The sequence below is a fragment of the Lissotriton vulgaris genome, chromosome 11, assembly GCF_964263255.1.
Source record: "Lissotriton vulgaris chromosome 11, aLisVul1.2, whole genome shotgun sequence".
In the NCBI taxonomy this organism is placed as follows: domain Eukaryota; kingdom Metazoa; phylum Chordata; class Amphibia; order Caudata; family Salamandridae; genus Lissotriton; species Lissotriton vulgaris.
The window spans coordinates 969,939,403-969,958,887 of NC_141699.1; the positions used below are offsets into that span (position 1 = coordinate 969,939,403).

The following is a 19,485-nucleotide window of genomic DNA, read 5'->3' on the forward strand; positions in this document are numbered from 1 at the left end:
AACTGCAATTAACCTTTAAATAAGTGTTTGCTGTATATGCACGTTTCTTTTTCATGTTAGTTCTGAGTCGAGTAAACGACAGCCCAGTGCTGCTGCTGCCCTGGGGTCCGCATGTAAAGACCTGGAGGGCCTTGTGCGGCCCCCGGGCCGTACTTTGAGTATCACTGATCTAGATCCTCCCTGGCGACCGCCCCAGCTACATGTGTATTTCAATGTTCTTCAAAAAGGGGTCGGGGTTGAGCTGGGGCCGCTGTATCGCCTTTGCTCTCGGTGGTCCCATGAGATTAAAAGCTGCTCAGTCTGCTAATCCTTCCCTAACTTTCCAGAAGTGTCAGAGCAGACAGGCTCGCTGAGTCATTCTTGGTTACTGAGTCTGTTACATTTTTGCAACATTTCTTCAGCGAGTCTGTTTATTCCTAATGTATGGTGACAAGAGGCCCAGATCATATTCTTCCTGTTTCCCTTGCTAAGCCATCGCGCGTCCATTGGGGGGAGTGGGAGGGGTAGAGCTGGGGCTGCCCTTCCAGATGCTCACACTCTGCACAGCTCAAGAAGCTGCCATGGCTTAACACGAGAAACAGGAAGAATCGGAGAAACTGACACAGGTCAGACACACGGTACCAGAGAGTACTAACTGAGAACTTGCTTGTTCGCACAGTCTCCTTAAGCCAGAGTATTTTGAATGATTGAATGTATCACTTTTAAAATTACTCTGGATGCTTCTAAGACAATCGCATTTTAAATTTAAAGCTTTTTAAATTTTTTTTATTTGTGTATATTGGGCAAGCCCAGCAATACAGGTTTATTGAGTCTTGGCATTACAAACGCATTTCCCTGGGTAATTACAGTTACCAGCAGAAGTATGATAACTAGGCACATAATTATTGCTATTCAGAAATCAAGGCACACGCCAAAGCTCACAAACATGGAGACAAAGAAGAGCTCTGCATAGAGAGATTTCAAGTACGATAAGTATCCACAGTCTCACCACGGACCCGCTCGCTCTCACTACGATAGCATACCCTGATGGCTGTTAGGATTCCTTGGGGTCAACCCAGTAAATTAGCACAAGAAAAGTCTCCCTCCCACCCAGAACAGTCTGTGATGCTTCAGACAGTAGTGGGTTCTTTCTATCAACACCTCTTCTGCTAAAACATCCCCACACCAATGGTTTTAAAATGTTAACCATTTCATTACCATCTATCATGTGTTGTCATTTTTGAGATGTAGGTATTTTGGGCCTCTGTCTAAAAGATGTGATCTGGCAGTACCTTTCCTAAGCCTTCTATCAAAACTGTGCTGATTTCAATGCTTTTCTCTTAACACCAAAGTACAAATGAAGTTGACTGATGGGTTGCAAACAGAATTCCCAAAATATGCCAAAGGCTCAGGGGACCCGGCTAAATCTTACTGTGCAGAGGAGGCCATCTTTCTTACAATGAACAAGACAACAGTTGTGTCGATGTAGGTCACACACAAATATTTTTACTACTATTCAGTACTAACTTCATCTCTCACACCTATTGCACATATCTGGAAAATAAAACCTAGTTTGCTCTAAAACTCCATCAGCAAGCATTTTTGAGCACCAAATGTCTGCTTAGGAAAAACTAATAACCAATAGAGGACTTGTGACATTGGCCTAAAAAGTGATGTTCTGTTATTTGAAGGAAACCAGGGCTGCTATTTTCGAGTCATATTCGGCCATGTGTGTTCATTTGGCTGGCCCATTGACCAATGGTGATCTAGGGCAGTGCGTTCAGCCGCCTTTTCACTCCAAGCGATAGGTAGTGTTTCCTCTTGCCGTCTTTGGTCAGATTTGTGTACGGTGTTCAGATACAGATCCTCTGTTAGGCGGTCTTCTCGCTTTGCCGTTCCCTATAGTGATTAGACTTAGAAATAAACCTGTAGTATGGGGGGCGGGGGGGGCGGAGCACCAGTTACTTTAGATCAGCACAGTTTATGACTATTAATAATATTTTATTCTATTAAGTAGTGACTGATGTTAAATGATAGTGAATGCTGTTTAGGGACGTGGACTCTGTATGCTCTTCCACAATTACAAGCAGGACTTCCCTAGGCTATAGAGAGCTCTACACAGAACGTCATCTTGTGTACATGCACATTTCCTTGGTGTATTACATGGGTTCAGGACAAGCTTTCTTTTGTGTCAACTTCTAAGTGCTCTGTCACAACTAATGTTTTGGGGGTTGCGTTTTCACGTTATTTCATTCTTTTTCCCCCGAATAGGCTTTTGAATACCTATTCTCTTGTAGGTCAAAGACATTTCATGATGCTTACGGAAAATACTTATGAGATGTAAAAAAAAATTAAATTAAGAAATGGTCTTTTATAATTTCTACATTTTTGTTTAGATACAGGTCCTGTGATAGCACACATTGTGTTTACACTGGTCTTCCAGTCTTTTCACTGAAGTTTTAAAGTAGCGTATCGGCACATTATCTGCTGCAGTTTGAAGATAAATTCCTGTGGCGTTCTCACCTAAGGTTTGACGACTGTGTCAGAAGCGCATATCGTTTGGGTTCAGCCTTCCCAGGCTATAGGTTTTAGATTTGTACTCTCATAAGAGAAGAATTAGATTCCTAGTTGTTATTCATTGTCATGACATCTTAAGTCACAGAGGATAATCTTTCGAAAGGGGAAGAACCACCAAGAGAGGGGGACATTAAAGTTAATGACACTCTCTGGAGAGAGAAGAACCTCAGGATCTTGTGAAGATAAATGCTACTTAAAAGAACTCATTGATGCTCTCTTTCCAAATGTACTTTTTCAGGCCTCCTAAAATAGCTTTTGGTCATGTTCCATGTTGCTAAAACATCCCCACACCAATGGTTTTAAAATGTTAACCATTTCATTACCATCTATCATGTGTTGTCATTTTTGAGATGTAGGTATTTTGGGCCTCTGTCTAAAAGATGTGATCTGGCAGTACCTTTCCTAAGCCTTCTATCAAAACTGTGCTGATTTCAATGCTTTTCTCTTAACACCAAAGTACAAATGAAGTTGACTGATGGGTTGCAAACAGAATTCCCAAAATATGCCAAAGGCTCAGGGGACCCGGCTAAATCTTACTGTGCAGAGGAGGCCATCTTTCTTACAATGAACAAGACAACAGTTGTCGATGTAGTTCACACACAAATATTTTTACTACTATTCAGTACTAACTTCATCTCTCACACCTATTGCACATATCTGGAAAATAAAACCTAGTTTGCTCTAAAACTCCATCAGCAAGCATTTTTGAGCACCAAATGTCTGCTTAGGAAAAACTAATAACCAATAGAGGACTTGTGACATTGGCCTAAAAAGTGATGTTCTGTTATTTGAAGGAAACCAGGGCTGCTATTTTCGAGTCATATTCGGTCATGTGTGTTCATTTGGCTGGCCCATTGACCAATGGTGATCTAGGGCAGTGCGTTCAGCTCTCTGTATGCTCTTCCACAATTACAAGCAGGACTTCCCTAGGCTATAGAGCTCTACACAGAACGTCATCTTGTGTACATGCACATTTCCTTGGTGTATTACATGGGTTCAGGACAAGCTTTCTTTTGTGTCAACTTCTAAGTGCTCTGTCACAACTAATGTTTTGGGGGTTGCGTTTTCACGTTATTTCATTCTTTTTCCCCCGAATAGGCTTTTGAATACCTATTCTCTTGTAGGTCAAAGACATTTCATGATGCTTACGGAAAATACTTATGAGATGTAAAAAAAAATTAAATTAAGAAATGGTCTTTTATAATTTCTACATTTAAATACATTTTTGTTTAGATACAGGTCCCGTGATAGCACACCTTGTGTTTACACTGGTCTTCCAGTCTTTTCACTGAAGTTTTAAAGTAGCGTATCGGCACATTATCTGCTGCAGTTTGAAGATAAATTCCTGTGGCGTTCTCACCTAAGGTTCGACGACTGTGTCAGAAGCGCATATCGTTTGGGTTCAGCCTTCCCAGGCTATAGGTTTTAGATTTGTACTCTCATAAGAGAAGAATTTGATTCCTAGTTGTTATTCATTGTCATGACATCTTAAGTCACAGAGGATAATCTTTCGAAAGGGGAAGAACCACCAAGAGAGGGGGACATTAAAGTTAATGACACTCTCTGGAGAGAGAAGAACCTCAGGATCTTGTGAAGATAAATGCTACTTAAAAGAACTCATTGATGCTCTCTTTCCAAATGTACTTTTTCAGGCCTCCTAAAATAGCTTTTGGTCATGTTCCAGCAATGGTCCTGTTAAGATTTGCTAAGGACTGTTTTTCTAAACCTGCATCAATCAGGAGAAATAGGAGACTCTAGACTGCTTCTTGTTTACTGCTCTCCCTTGGAACAGGGCAAAGGTAGCACTGACATCTGGTCAAGATGGTAAGTTTTAGGCTTGTTAAAGCCACACTGAATTCAGTTCTGTGTACTGCTTGCAGATTATTTTTAATCTGTAAGCAACATCAGAAAAAGCACACATCTGCAATATTGATGTTAATATAGCGCTTATTTTATCACTAGCCTCAGGGAGAAAAAACGAATATCAAACAACTGAGAAATGTTGTCTGATTTCAATTATTGGAGAGTAATTCCTTCTTTTTACGAATTGTTAGAGCAGTAACATTTATTCCTCAACCGTCTCAGTTTCAAACCTCCTGCCCTACTCCCAGTGGAGAAAAGAGCCAGCACGCAGCTTAGTAACAGACCGGCTATGTTGCTGAACCACAGTGGGAGCCCACCAATGCCTTGTTTTCACCATAAAGGGAAAGTAAGTGCGTGTGTCTTTCTTCCTACGGGTTTGAGCATGCTGTTTATCATTAAGTCTCACTCCTCAAATTAGAGTAACAGGGAATGGACCATATATTCAAATATTTATGATTTACAGCCATTTACCAAGTATTTTTTGGTTTACAGTGTATCAGTGTGGTAATAGATTTTGTCACACAAGAGGGCACGTGGCCGGTTATTGCGCTTTGTTCATCCTTCTGATGTCACTCACTCACAGAGCGCTGTGGTCAAATTCATTTTGACTGGTATAGGGGCATGTCTCGTTTAGTGCTTCACAGGTTTACGTAAAGGTATTCTGTCTCTTGCTTGTGTTACTGCAGCTTAGACAACACACTTAGCCTATATTCCATCACACTGTGTTTAGGAGAGCCAAATGTGTAGCACTTCACCCTTCATGCCATGGTTCACTTGTTTCTGGGAACGGGTATCTTTCTCAACCCCCTTCCATTATGCTCCATCACTTAAGGACAGCATCTGTCGACCACAGCTCGACTGTCCTTCAACACAGCCTTAGCAACTGGGCTTGTATTTAGAGACCGAGCTTCTTTTTAAGGGTGAGCTATAATGTTCCCCTCTTCATTGTAGACCGCGAATAAGGAACTTGCACATTCCACCCATTACATCGAGCCTCTTTTTACTTGCCTTGCAGTCCTCCGAGACAAGCCATGTAGCCAACTCTCTTTTAAGGCAAAGAGATGATGCTTCAGTGGCTCTCTCTAATCACCATGTCATCCGACACCAATCTTTACAGGCACAGAACGAACCCCTGCTTCATCTGATGGCTTATGTATCAAGCTTCCATTTCAGTCTTTTGGTATTTAAGGCTAGAGCTTCTGCTGCTCCCTTGAGCGTTTGTTTGGTGTCAGGGATTGCGCTCCTGCTTCTAGCTAATGACCTTTAATACAGAACCCATCACTGTCACTTTCTCACCACCCCAAATCATTTCTAAACTCCACCCTACTGTGCCGACCTTTACACCTAATAAAGGACACCACGTTCGCATCTTAAGCTAGCCCCAGACTATCAATACTTTGGTTCTAAAATTGCTTTATCACTCCAATGATTAATGCTCAGTATTGTTCACAATGATCAACAAAGATAAATGAGGTAATTGTGAAGTTGTAGCCCACATTAAGCCGTCTTAAAATTGCACAGAATCTTCATGGGCCCGGGCACTTCACTCTACCTTCAGCTCACAGTAGCGTCTGAAAATTTCCTTGTTGAGAGAATATGTTAAGCAATATTGTAGTGATGAAGTCCACACAGATGAAGATGTAGAGATGTTTATTAGTTGTCAAGTAGTTAAGATGGTAATAACACCCCACCAGGAACATCTAGCCTGATGCTCAGCCCAAAGCAAACTGTCATCCACAGCCCACAGAGCCCCAACATTCTACTAAGCATCATAGCTGTAAACATTCTACAAGCTAGAGTAAAGAGGGAGATAACATGCAAAGCATAAACAGTATGCTAGGATACTACATTTTCCCCCTTTGTCCAAAATGAAAACAAACAGAGAAAGAACACCAAACGGAAAGAACCCCGGTAAGGAAGAATCAAAGAAAAGTAAAACATACTGAAGAACATACCCATCCTCCTTTAGAGAAGAAACATGAAAAAGTTAGGAAGACAAAAAGAAACAAGCAAGAAAAACATACAAGAACCCATCCGCTTTCCCTTCAATAACAGAAGAAAAATAAGAAAACGGCAGACAAGAAGACCAAGACTGAAAGTACTAACGACTAACCAACATACATACCCACTGGCCAGACAGGAATGTAAGACTGATAGACAACAGTACGAGAACCAAGATAACGTTTAAAGTCCAACCCTCAGAGATAAAAAGGTAAAGAAACCAACATGAGTGAGAACAATGAAAACCAGAGAAAACAGATAAAATTGAATCATAAAAAGAAGACAAAATTACCCGTCCTCCCACCAGAAAGTTAAACGTAAGCATGTAGAAATAACTTTTACAATGAAGAAAAACACTCCCACAAGGGAGAACTATGGCAGTCTAAAACCGAAGAACAATAAATGTAAGACATAGGATAATGGGACATAAACCCAAATCCAAACCCAACAGAGGGACAGAAAAGGCTCCCCACCTAGAGAAACAGCATGTAAACTGAATATTGGACTAAACCCATCAAAACCCCTTAACATTGAGTAAATGGGACTTAGACCGACCAAAAACTAGAAAACTAGGTGGGGAAAAAACACCCCCTAAACAGGTGGGACTGGCACCCCCGAAACCTAGGTGGGACTAACACCCCCTAAACAGGTGGGACTGACACCCCCTAAACCTAGGTAAGACCCTTAGCACTGAGAAAGTGGGACTTAGACCAAAAAAAAATAGAAACATAGGTGGGACAACCACTTCCTTACCCGGTGGGACTGACACCCCCTAAACCCAGGTGGGACTAACACCCCCTAGACAAGTGGGACTAATACCCCCAATACCAGACACGTAGGTGGGACTCAAACCCCCTAAAAACCTACAAGTGAGTCAAACGAGAAATAGGTTTGAAAACCAGTAAAACACCAACAGTAGAAATAGGATATGGGACTTAGAACCCACCCCTAAGGATAATGGGACTACAAACCCACTCCTACAAAAAAAAAAACACAGAGCCAGCTCAAAAAAATAGCAGGTTACATCAAAAAAAATAACCCAAACTGTAACGTAAACATTTGCAAAAGTGAAAAGCACAGTGCTTAAATAAATGAAATAGGATGAACGTATTCGACTTAAGACACCACTAGGTGGTAGCGTGACCTTTTACTTTGCCTTGTGACAGATCGTGTTCAAACATCAACCATGTTAAAATAAACTTATTACACTATACAAAAACGGAGGACTTAAATAGCACACTTCGAAGAATAAACACCTGTAAAAAGACTATAAAATTAGACTCTGTATGAAGAGTGCCCCGATGACCTTTCCAACTATGTCTTGCCAAGACGTGACTAGAAAGAAATGTCTTGAAGCAGCAAAAAGTACCTCAAAACTTCAAAGTGTGCACCGGCAATTTTCAAAAGTACCTCTAAATTCCAAATTGTGCTCGGGCAATTTTCCCTCCTTCGAAACGTTTGGGAAGCAACCTGTCCAAAAATAACAGGTTATATAGGTAGAGAAGTAATCCACACACTGCGCCCGTTGAGATTGTAGAAGAGCTTCATTAACAATGCGGGTCGATCTCCGGCATACTCTGTAAAACAGCACATTACTTTTTACATGACCGAACATCTTGAAGAAAAGTCAATCACAATGAAAAATGGAGGCACGTAATGGACGTGATGCCGGTAGGCTCAAGGCAGTAGAGTGCGCCAAAACGCTAGATGGCAGCATTACAGAAAATGTGTCACACTGTCGACTGTCGGGAAGAGGAAATCTCCAGATTCTGCACGAGACGTGGAACTGCTCACAGGTAAGCGCGAGCATATTTCTTTTTAAATATGAGAGTGGCAGTTGGAAAGTGCGACACACTAGAGAGATTAATGAACAAAAATAATATTATGTCAAAAACAAAGTAAAAAAAAAATGTCTCTTTGGCTCGGGAGTCTGAACATGATATTTGTCATCCTGCACCAATCTTGTGTGAATCACACACTGCCCACGAAAAACAATGTTAAAAGTTTCACTCCAAAGGTCGCTGCTGCGTGCCCCCAAACCCATTTTGTGACCGGGTTTCATTCTTCACTGAGCACAACAGATAAGATGAAGGAAACAGACAAGGATAAAGCGGTTTCTTTTGGAAGTCTGTTTGGTTTCTTTTGGAAGACTGTTTGAAAATTAAACAGTCAACAGCCAAAAACTTTGGGAAATGCGAGCCAAACAAATGAATAAGCTTACAATGCTTACTATACATGAAAAGTGTCTCTTTGCCACATGAAGAGTGTCTCTCTGCAGTTCCAAACACGCATGAATAAAATAATTGTTTAAATAATGAACAACACGCATCAGCTGACGCAGAATATCTTTTAACTGAAGTCCATGCACAGGTTTCAGTAGATTTATGACAGAGACAAAGAAGGAACAAAAACGTGCTTACTCTTGTTGGATGGCACATAATGTGCATGTGTCCAGGTGAACCACGCACAACACACTTGGGCAGGGCTGTCCGATCTGAAGGACACTGGTGGGGCTTAAAAGCGTGCTGATGTTTCCTTAGTGGCTCCTTGTTCTTTTGGTCTTTATGTTCCTTAGTTTCTTCCTTTGATTCATGTAGCACAGGCTTGTTGTGATATCTTGCTGAAAACTGCGCCATCTCTAGTTGCTGTACACTGCACCTTTCACTTTTTAGAAGTAATGTAGAGGTTTCCTTTTGTTTGAAAATCCAAGTAGAGGTAACAGAAGTAGGTTCTTTTAACAGGATCGTCGCCAATAATATTGTAGTGATGAAGTCCACACAGATGAAGATGTAGAGATGTTTATTAGTTGTCGAGTAGTTAAGATGGTAATAACACCCCACCAGGAACATCTAGCCTGATGCTCAGCCCAAAGCAAACTGTCATCCACAGCCCACAGAGCCCCAACATTCTACTAAGCATCATAGCTGTAAACATTCTACAAGCTAGAGTAAAGAGGGAGATAACATGTAAAGCATAAACAGTATGCTAGGATACTACACAGCGTAATTCCACTCGGCTTGTGAACATGCTGTCAATTAGGCCACGGGTATGGTTAGCAGGACAATGGTAGATGGCACAGTTGTGCAGGACATTATTCCACCAGAAAAAGACTTGACAGAGCTACAGGTAGGCTCCTTACGCAAGCCTGGAACCAAACTGGCCTAAGAGGAGCTGGAAAACTAAACAGGATCTTTGCAGCGGATTCACTTTAACTAAATCTTACCATAAAAGGAAGGAGATAATGCCTTCAGATTCAGTGGCGTGGCAAAGGCATTTGACGAATCTCCGACTGAATTTGGCTCGCTTTGCTTCAAACCTGAGCTTGTGAAGGGCTGGCCTTTGCCTAACCCCATCTTGTAGCCCTGAACCTGGCCCTAGGCATTGAGGCACACAAGAATAATGCTAAATGTAATATTAAACTTTCTGTGATCAAAGGTGGGCCTCTGAAGGACACTCTTGCGCCTGCATCTTTATGGCTAAAAACGCCAATGATATTCAAAGTTCAAAGGAAGTTCTGGTCTGTTTTGAAGGGGGTGGGAGGAATCCAGGTGCTGCTTCTCCTTCAATTTCCTGAGCTAGCTCATTTGTATGCTTCTAAACCCACTTTAGTACACAAAGGGTCTAGATTACAGCATTTAAATTGCACATTGAAGCTGCATGATAACAAGGAGACCAATTTTCCCAACCAGTATACCTATCCTGCAAAAAGCTTGAAAAAGGAGTACAAACATAAATGCACTACAGTAAACCCTTCCAGTACAAAAAAGCACTAAGTAAGAAAAAAAAAGGTTTCTACATGCGTTCATTGCAAAGCCCTGGAATAGTTGCTGACCAGAAGAGTTGCGGGCGTTCCTGAACAATGCTGTACCAGGTACTTTCTGCGGCACGCCCTTCTCTTTTCCACATTTCTAGATGATTCCAGTCTTAGGCAAACATCCAAACCATACAGTTCTACAGAGAAGGGTGGCCCAAAGCCTTCTGACGACTGCCGCAAAAAGAGATTGCTAACAAAGTCCCCAAACTTGCACCTTGTCTTCCCAAGGTTTTCTGCACCAGTAAATGTTCAGTGTTAGAAGAAGGCACTAAAGCAGAACACACTTTTTAGAGTTTTTCTTTATCACAGGGTTCATAAAGGCACGTACAGCTTCCGCAAACACCTCCCATACCCCCAGCTGGTTCAGCGCAGAGCACTACAAATACTTCACTGCTCCAATCTGCCTGGCAAGAGAGTGCCCTTGCTGGGGAGTGGTTGGCGCCAGGTTTTGTTCCTTTAGCTTCTTTATTGTATCGGGGTCACTTCGGAGATCACTCTTGGTTCCCACAAGTAGGATGGGTGCATTCGGGCAGTGGTGGGAGACCTCATGTGACGGACATTAGCATGGGATGATGGGCTCCGAATAGAGAAGCAGATTACAAAGACGTTGGTCTGAGGGTAGGAGAGGGTGCGGAGACGATCGTACTCCTCTTGACCTGCAGTGTCCCAAAGATTCAGGCTGACAGTCCGCCCATCAACAGTCATCTGGGCGCTGTAGTTGTCGAAGAGGGTGGGGATGTATTCCTCTGGGAAAGCATTGGTCGTGTAGCTGATGAGCAGGCAGGTCTTCCCAATAGCTCCATCTCCTACCACAACACACTTGATCGTCTGCATTCTTCATCAAGGCACAGAGGTCACCTGAGCAGTACTCACTCCAAAGAGCACAACACCAAGATCTAAGTTACAGCAAGTTCCACCTCATTCTTGGGCAGCAGCAGCGTGATCACATTCTGCAAGGGAGCCGTGCATTCCCAGTCCTTCGCCTGAACACAACATGGAATCTCGCTGAGAGTGCCAACTCCCAAGGAGCAGATCTGCTGTCCTGTCACAGCGTCGCTCAGCCCCGACCTCCGTCCCTCTTACGGGTGCACCCTAAATTTAAAGCTTTTTGAAACAAATGTTTTTTTAAACTGAAACTGCATTGAATGCTTACTCACTGTGGGGAAGCCTGACTTACGTCGAACAGTAGAACGGGAGCTGGGCGGGGCAGGACCAGTGACCACAGCTGGAGGACTCTCCCTCGTGGGGAGCGAGGGACAGGACATGGCTTTAGTCGTTAAGCAAAAGCCTACTTATGGTGCACGGATGCGCAGCGGCATGCTGCTGGCGCGCCTAAGGCTAGCCCGCCTGCGTCCGGACATGGTCAAGGGCAAGGAACCAAGCCGTATTCGTCCCAGAAAATGGTAAGCTCATCACATATGATAGAGCATTATTACTCTCATTGAGGTACTCGGGTAGAGCCCATTGTGAGATGCCTCTAGCGCCAACAAGCTTGATAGGGAAGAAGATGGCATGCCCTCTCTACCGGACTAAGTTTAGCTCGGTCAATAATGAAGGGCCCCTACAACTAGATAGGCCCACAAGGAATGAGCAATGGCAAATGGGACTTATTAACAGTAGATCCATACAGATACTGAAAACAGCAAACCGCAAGTACGAAAATGCAGAGTACAGGGGGCGCGAGCCCTAAACAAAACAAAAAATAGGTTTGAGAGGGGCAGGGTTTGCAAATTAGCATAGGCAGTGTGCAGTAATGTCACAGAGAGGGACATTGCAAGTCTATTATGCCTCTCTTTAATGGTAATGAACCGTGATTCACGTAATATACGCGCGCACATGAGCAGCGTATACCCTCATGTACATAAATAAAGAAGGCTTAAATGTATTTTGGTACAACAATGTGGGAGAGTTTTAATGAAACATGGGGGAACATGTTAACATTAACTTTTACTAGGCAGAGCAAGTTTCCAGTGGGAGAAAGATAAAATATTGTAATGCATGATATAGAATGAATATAGTCCTCTCTGAATCTGACTTGTATATCTATGTCCTTTTTTTTACTGCATTGCACAGATATTCTACACAGTAGTCTATTATTATTTTCCTTTTGCATGATAGCTTGCATTACAGTTAGCTTATAGATGCCACTTCTTCAGCAATTCACTAATGGTGAGCATTTTTATTTTGGTGCCCGTAAATATTCTCTATCTCAGTGCGACCCTGATAGTTGGCAGCCCACTAGCGATTCATTTGATATTTACTAAATACCACACAGTTGCAGTATACCTGCTACATGCTACCAAATGGGTGTTTGGACACGCAACGAACTGGAACAAGCATTTGCAATGCAATTGGTCTCGCATTTACGGAAGTTCGAGCTATTGGCATTGTAAATGACAATGCCTTTTATTTATGTTTTGGTTTTCAAAACATAAATAAAATGCTTTGTCATTTACAATCCCAATAGCTTAAACTCGTGTAAATGCGCGACCTGTTGCATTGCAAATGCTTGTTATCTTCCGTCTCCTGGTCTTTTTAGTAACATTAGAAAACTTACATTTGAAGCTTTTGTGTGGGCCCTGGGCAGAATGATTCTGCCCAGGTTTAATCAAAAGCTGTCAGTTACTGAAACATTTTGCATAGTGTATTTTCCTGTCAACAAATAAACGTGTGTGGCATGAATGGCTTGGTGCCCGCATACTTCCTTGAAGTACTATAGTCCTTATAGTAAAGTCCCCAATTTAATTATATTCAAATGGCATTAGATTTATGGAATTCCCCCTTCCCACCCCACAACAGAACCAATCCTATGGATTACCTAGATACCTGTGTGTGTGGTTTGAATGCCACAGTTGTCCTTGAGGACTCCGGTTCTGGTGTGCATTACTGGGTCAAAGGTGAAGATGGACAGATACTGTTTGGAGAAGTTATGTCCTGTGGTCTCTTTGGCAGTGGCTATAAACCGCTCGCGCCTCTTTGTCCCATGCTCCACTGGCATCCCACGGATTTTTAATGGAAGATTAAATCTGCCCCTGTAAGTGTATCCTGCCCCTGGGAAGCCCATGGGATCTATTCAAAGCCAATCGCCTGTTACATTAAACTACACAAGCTACTGGGGCAGAACCCACAGATGGCTGCTGTGGTGCGTGCGTCTGCAGCGCGGCAGCCTTGCACGCAGGGCTTCTACGCTCTTAGTTTCTTGGCCGCCAGGTGTAATAGTACTGGAGCACCAAGGCCGCAGGCCACGGCTCTCATTCAGTCCATTTTTTTTCGTAAATGTATTGTTTGGGTGAGGGGTTAAGTTTCTCTTAATTTCCAACAGGAAGAGGGCTTTTCTGCAGATGCGCCACTGAAAAATCTATTAACGTTATTCATTGCATAGGAAATTAAGGTGGTGGACGTGGTGTTGGTGGACGTGGTGTTGGTGGACGTGGTGTTGGTGGACGTGGTGTTGGTGGACGTGGTGTTGGTGGACGTGGTGTTGGTGGACGTGGTGGACGCGGTGGTGGTGGACGCGGTGGTGGTGGACGCGGTGGTGGTGGACGCGGTGGTGGTGGACTCGGTGGTGGTGGACGCGGTGGTGGTGGTGGACGCGGTGGTGGTGGTGGACGCGGTGGTGGTGGTGGACGCGGTGGTGGTGGACGCGGTGGTGGTAGACGCGGTGGTGGTGGTGGACGTGGTGGTGGTGGACGTGGTGGTGGTGGTGGACGCGGTGGTGGTGGTGGACGCGGTGGTGGACGCGGTGGTGGTGGTGGACGTGGTGGTGGTAGACGTGGTGGTGGTGGACGTGGTGGTGGTGGACGTGGTGGTGGTGGACGTGGTGGTGGTGGACGTTGTGGTGGACAGGGTTGGTGGTAGATGTGGTTGTGGATGTGGTGGTGATGGACGTGGTGGTGATGGACGTGGTGGTGATGGACGTGGTGGACGTGGTGGTGATGGACGTGGTGGACGTGGTGGACGTGGTGGTGATGGACGTGGTGGTGTTGGACGCCGTGGTGGACGTGGTGGTGATGGACGTGGGGGTGGATATGGGGGCGGATGTGGTGGACGTGGTGGTGGCCTCATGGTGGTGGTGGTGGACATGGTGGCGGTTGACGTGGTGGTGGACATGGTGGCGGTGGACATGGTGGTGGTGGACGTGAAGGTGGGTGTGGGGGTGGTGGACGTGGTGGTGGATGTGGTGGTGGTGGACATGGTTGTGGTGGACGTAGTGGTGGTGGTGTGGTGGTGGACGTGGTGGTGGTGGAGGACGTGGTGGTGGAGGATGTGGTGGTGGTGGACGTGGTGCACATGGTGGTGGTGGTGGGTGTGGTGGTGGTGGACATGGTGGTAGTAGAGGTGGGTGTGGTGGTGATGGTGGAGGACGTGGTGGATAATTTCTCCCCGCTTGCCATTAGTTAACTTTTCCCTTTTTAGGTCTCGCCTGAGCCAGCGCATGCGGTGCTCTGCTAGAGATTTTATTAGGGCTTTTAAAAGTGCTGCCACACGGCCTTGCGCTTGGGTGCACGCGCGCAGCCGGCAGCTTTCTGCGCTCTGGCCTCTCCTTCTTTCGTGCGCACCACTCGCGTGTTTTTTTTTTGCACGTGCGCGCGCACACAACTCCCGGGCTTGTTGCTCTCGCTTCTTGTTTTAATTATAATGTTGGTATGTGCTGTACTTAACACGCCTCCTGACGAGATCCCTGGCACTTATTTTTTTAACAAATTAATCAATGGGTGTAATATCGTTTCACAAGCCCTGTCACCACCCACTGCACGCATGTACATGTAGCACAGAATTCCCGGGAGCTATAATTACACGCTGAAGTCAAAATCCTTGCTTTATATCGATTTTACGAGTGGACGATCCCGTCCCACGCGGTGCAAACTCCGGGCGCAACCAGTATTTCGTGTGGGACAGGCCGTTCAGCGTTACTTGCACCTCGGAGTGTGCCAGATGTTTACTACCAGATTTAAGTTTTATGGACATCCCGAATATTGGCCTTTTCATAGATCAGGTTTTTCCCAAATGTACAACTTGAAAACAGCAATCCGCCACAAACAAACAATATTTCCTCGAAAAAGAGCTACTTTCTCGCAAGTTTCCTTTAAAAATGCTTTCCTTTCCATTATCAAAGCTGGTGCGTGTTAATGATTTTTTCATATCGGAACAAATTAAAAGGTGCAGCATTTAAAATGTTAACATAATACCCCACAAGCAGAGATCTTCACAGACTAGGGTCCTTAAGCGCAGTATTGGCAAATTACAATCTGCAAGGGCACATTTCTTCTCACATTGACATTTTACTCTAGAGCAATCCCCACACATGCACGTACGCATGCACACACACACCATTCTCTGTTCTTGATCACAGAGCAGTCTTTGGGACTTGTCAAATTAAAGTGGTATTCATTGTGTGCGGTCTGCTGTGTTTTTCTGAGTGATTACACCCCTGTGCGTGAGGATTACCCATACCTTAGAATACTCATGAGCGGCAAGAGTAAACAGCTGCTGAATCACTGCCCCCTGCTGACTCATGGCATGCAATCCTACTCGGACCCTCGTATTCCACACATGTAGAAATACATGGTTTCTTGTCGACGTCGTGGAGCAGGATGAGAGACCCTTCATGCCCACACACCACCTACACAGTTAACATCTGCTGATCTACTGTGAAGCTGCATGGCGGCCAGCAGCACCCACTGCGCGTGCGCACAGAACACCCTTGAGTGGATGACAGTGTAGGCCACAACTTTCAAGCCAGTCACCCCCCATGCATGCACGCACTCATCTTGCATACACTTTCCTAAAAGCGACTTCCTAGCTGGCGACCCGCATGCATGCACTCACCCTGCAAACACTTTCCTTAAAGCGACTTCCTAGCTGGTGACTCCCATGCATTCCTTCAGCCTGCACACACTTTCCTTGCAATAACTTCCTAGCCAGTGACGCACCCATGCACGCACTCTCCCTGCAGTGGATAGTGGCTACCTAGCTGGTGACCCCCTATGCACACACTTTTCGTGCAGTGACTTCCTAATCAGCTATGGTGACTTCCTAGCTGGTGACCCGCATACACGCACTCCCCCTGCACACACTTTGTTGCAGTGTCTTTCTGCAAGTCGCCTCTCTATGCACAATCTCACTGACACACTCCCTCTGATATAATGTCTGCAAAATGGTTTGCGGTGCACACATTTCTCTGAAGACACGCCCCTTGCACGCTGTTAGACCTGTCTGACTTTTTGCGTAGTCCCTCCAATTTATTATTTATTTTGTCCCCTTTTTGCCCCTCATGCCTTTATTTATTTTTGTGTCCACTAGATTGTTCAAGGTGTTGGTCTAGGGGATAGGTGCTTTTTCACCCTCATAGTTTTTCACCTCAGGCCTAGAGTCCTTTCCTGACAGGAATTCCCTTGGAGTCACAAAATGGTGGCTACCAACTGTCCCAACTGTCATACCTGGAACCTGTCCCATAGGATAGAGTAGGGCATTCCAGAACCTTCTGGTCCCTTCTGGACCTCTGAGGGTCAGCCTATAAAAGGCGGAATGCTGGTCAGCCATTTTGTCTTACCAGAGGGAGTCAGCTGGAGGACAGGCTGTAGCTGAAGGTGGGGGTAGGATAGTCGGAGTGTTGACCTATTGATTCACCACCCTTCCTCCTTTGGGCTACTTGACTAGTCCCCGCTGCTTTGGATTGCTGGAGACCCTGGGCGCCTGACCAACCCCTAGCCTAGAAGTACGGGGGGGTGAAAAGGAGAAGGAGACTGCAGCGCTGTGGAGCGCAGTCCTCTGCCTAGTGGAAAGACTTGAGAGAGACTTTTGCCGAGCGTTGCTCAGAAGGAGACGGGTTAACCTTAGTGGCCCCCCTTGTTCAGCTCCTTAACTGAATCCTGCCCCTGGTTGCCGTGGTTTCCCCTGGTGATAAAATCCCACCGAGTTCCACCTCCTACCTGCTGTGGCCGATTACTGGCTGAGGAGAGGAGCAAACCCTGAGGAAGCGGAGTGAAGCCGAACCGGTCTGCCCTCGAGCCAGCGCGTGGTGAGCAGAGCAGGATCGGAGCTGAAAAGCACGTGTTTCCTAAGGTGCCTGCGTTCAGTTAGAGATAATGTCTGTGGGACTGAATCTCCAGAACAGTATACTGTGAGTTGATTTGTATGAAGAATGTGTATTCTGGATTGTCATTTTCCTCAGCATCTCTTGTGCTATGTAAAATAAAACGCAACACACCGGGAGGCCAACAAATCTATCATAAATTTAATGCAAAAATAGCAAAAGGCCAAGCAAACTAACAAGTGACAATTTTCTTTGCAATGGACAAGAGCATCCACTCTAAAGCAAGTTGGAGTATATAATGCTAATGCTCCCCATGTATTTTTATACACTTTTCTCCTAATACAAGTCAATGAAATATGAACAAGTGATAGAAACAGATACTGAAATGACAATAATGAGTAGGAGGTAGGATCTTCTCTCGAGAGGAATGTGAGGAGTCCGTGAGGTGCAGATAAAAGATACACAGGCAAGCTGCAGAAGTCACTGTTTCTGGAAATAACACTTCTGTTTGTCACTGTTCAATTTACTACAAGATGCAGGAAAGTGTGCAGATTGACATCCCTAAATAAAATGGCCTGGGCCCTAATAGAATCATGTAACTTTGCAGGCATATTAAGGCGAACAGTCACATCAAATTAATATAAGAATATTGTAATTTGGTTATGTAATATATCAATGCACGTTGTGGCATTCATGTGTATCCAAATCGGTGTTAAAGAAACCAGTATATCCAGTTATGCTTCCTCAATTCCTTCTTCCTAGAGGCCACCACTGCTGCTATCCAGCTGTATTCAGCAGTGCCTCCTGTGACCTGGAATCCTGCATTTAATCAATACCAAAGGTCGTCAATGCTTCTAGCCAACTCCGGTCACTGGTGCCACTCGCACCCCCACCACCCTTGGGCCTGTTATTCTTTTAGCCAGCTCCAGTCAGTAGTGGCCCCTTGGACCTGTATGTAAGCCTACTAGCCAGCTCCTGTTAGTACTGGCCCCTGGGACCTGTTATCATTCTAGCCAACTTGAGCATTAGTAGCACCTTGGGACTAGTGATCATACTAACCAGCTTCAGTCAGTATTGGCCCCTGAGACCTATTATCCTGCTAAGTAACTCCAGTCAGTAGTGACCCCTGTACCTTAAATCCTGCAAATATTCAAAACCAGAGGTTAACTCTACTGTCAACCAGTTACAGTCAATAGTGACATGTATTGTAACCCTGCTTGTAATGAATACCAGAGGCCAGCGTTGTTGCTAGCCAGCTCCAGTCACCAGTGCCCGTCACATATTATCCTCAATAGGATGCTAACCTGCTCTAGTCAGTAGTGACCTCTCAGACCTGTTATTCTGCATATAATCAGCAAGGCATCGGCCCTAATAACACTCACCCCACATCCTTATGGTATATTAGCAATGTAATTAATTTACATCATACGGTAGGTACCGCACTATTTCACACGATCCAAAAACAAAGATCAAAATCAAACCGTTCAGCACTACACCTTGTCAAAAATGATCAAATCACACCAAGCACTATAGCCTACCACATCACATGGCACACTCAGCCACAACATGACAAGATACCACCGCAGCGATTTGGGGCCATTAATCCTCTGTTCGAGGCATGTATGCTGTAGGTGCACATGCTTTGCATACTCCTGCATCTTGTGTTGGGTCCGGATGTTTGCAAGTTGTTTTTCTTTGAAGAAGTCTTTCCGGTCATGAAGTAAGGGGACTCCACCTTTCGGTGATAATGCGCATGGGCATCGACTCCATTGGTAGATTGTTTTTTACCCCAAACAGATTTGGATGTGTATTGCTGCGCTCTGAAACCGCTCTTCGGGTTCCCCTCAGTGCGCAGCCCACTCTACCCTCAACCGTAATGTTTCAGTACCCGTTTACCTGTTCTCCGCATTTCAAATCGATCGACCAACTCCCCATTTTCAATACGAAACCTCGAGGGCAGCCGTCGGGCCTTGCTGCATAGGGCCAGCCATCTGCAAATGGAACGGACACCATTCCATTTCTGTCGTGGGTGCCACGCCAAATACTCTCGCACCGACCTACATCAACTTTGTAACTTGTGCCTCTCTCCGGCACACAAGGAGGAAGACTGCAACGCTTGTCCAAGAGGACTCTACCGGATCATCATGCTCGACAACGAGAGAGGCTGCGTCAAAGCATTCAACACACTTTGGATATCTTCTGGGAAGAATCTGAC

General features: G+C 44.9%; 1 protein-coding gene and 1 pseudogene across 2 annotated transcripts in view; one reads left to right on the top strand and one right to left on the bottom strand.

Moving 5' to 3' along the window:
- LOC147683787 (uncharacterized) overlaps positions 1 to 19,485 on the top strand; it is a 130,490-nt gene that overhangs the window by 11,995 nt on the left and 99,010 nt on the right. The gene's annotated exons all lie outside the window — the stretch shown is intronic.
- LOC147683788 (rho-related GTP-binding protein RhoG-like) lies at positions 10,503 to 11,156 on the bottom strand (annotated as a pseudogene).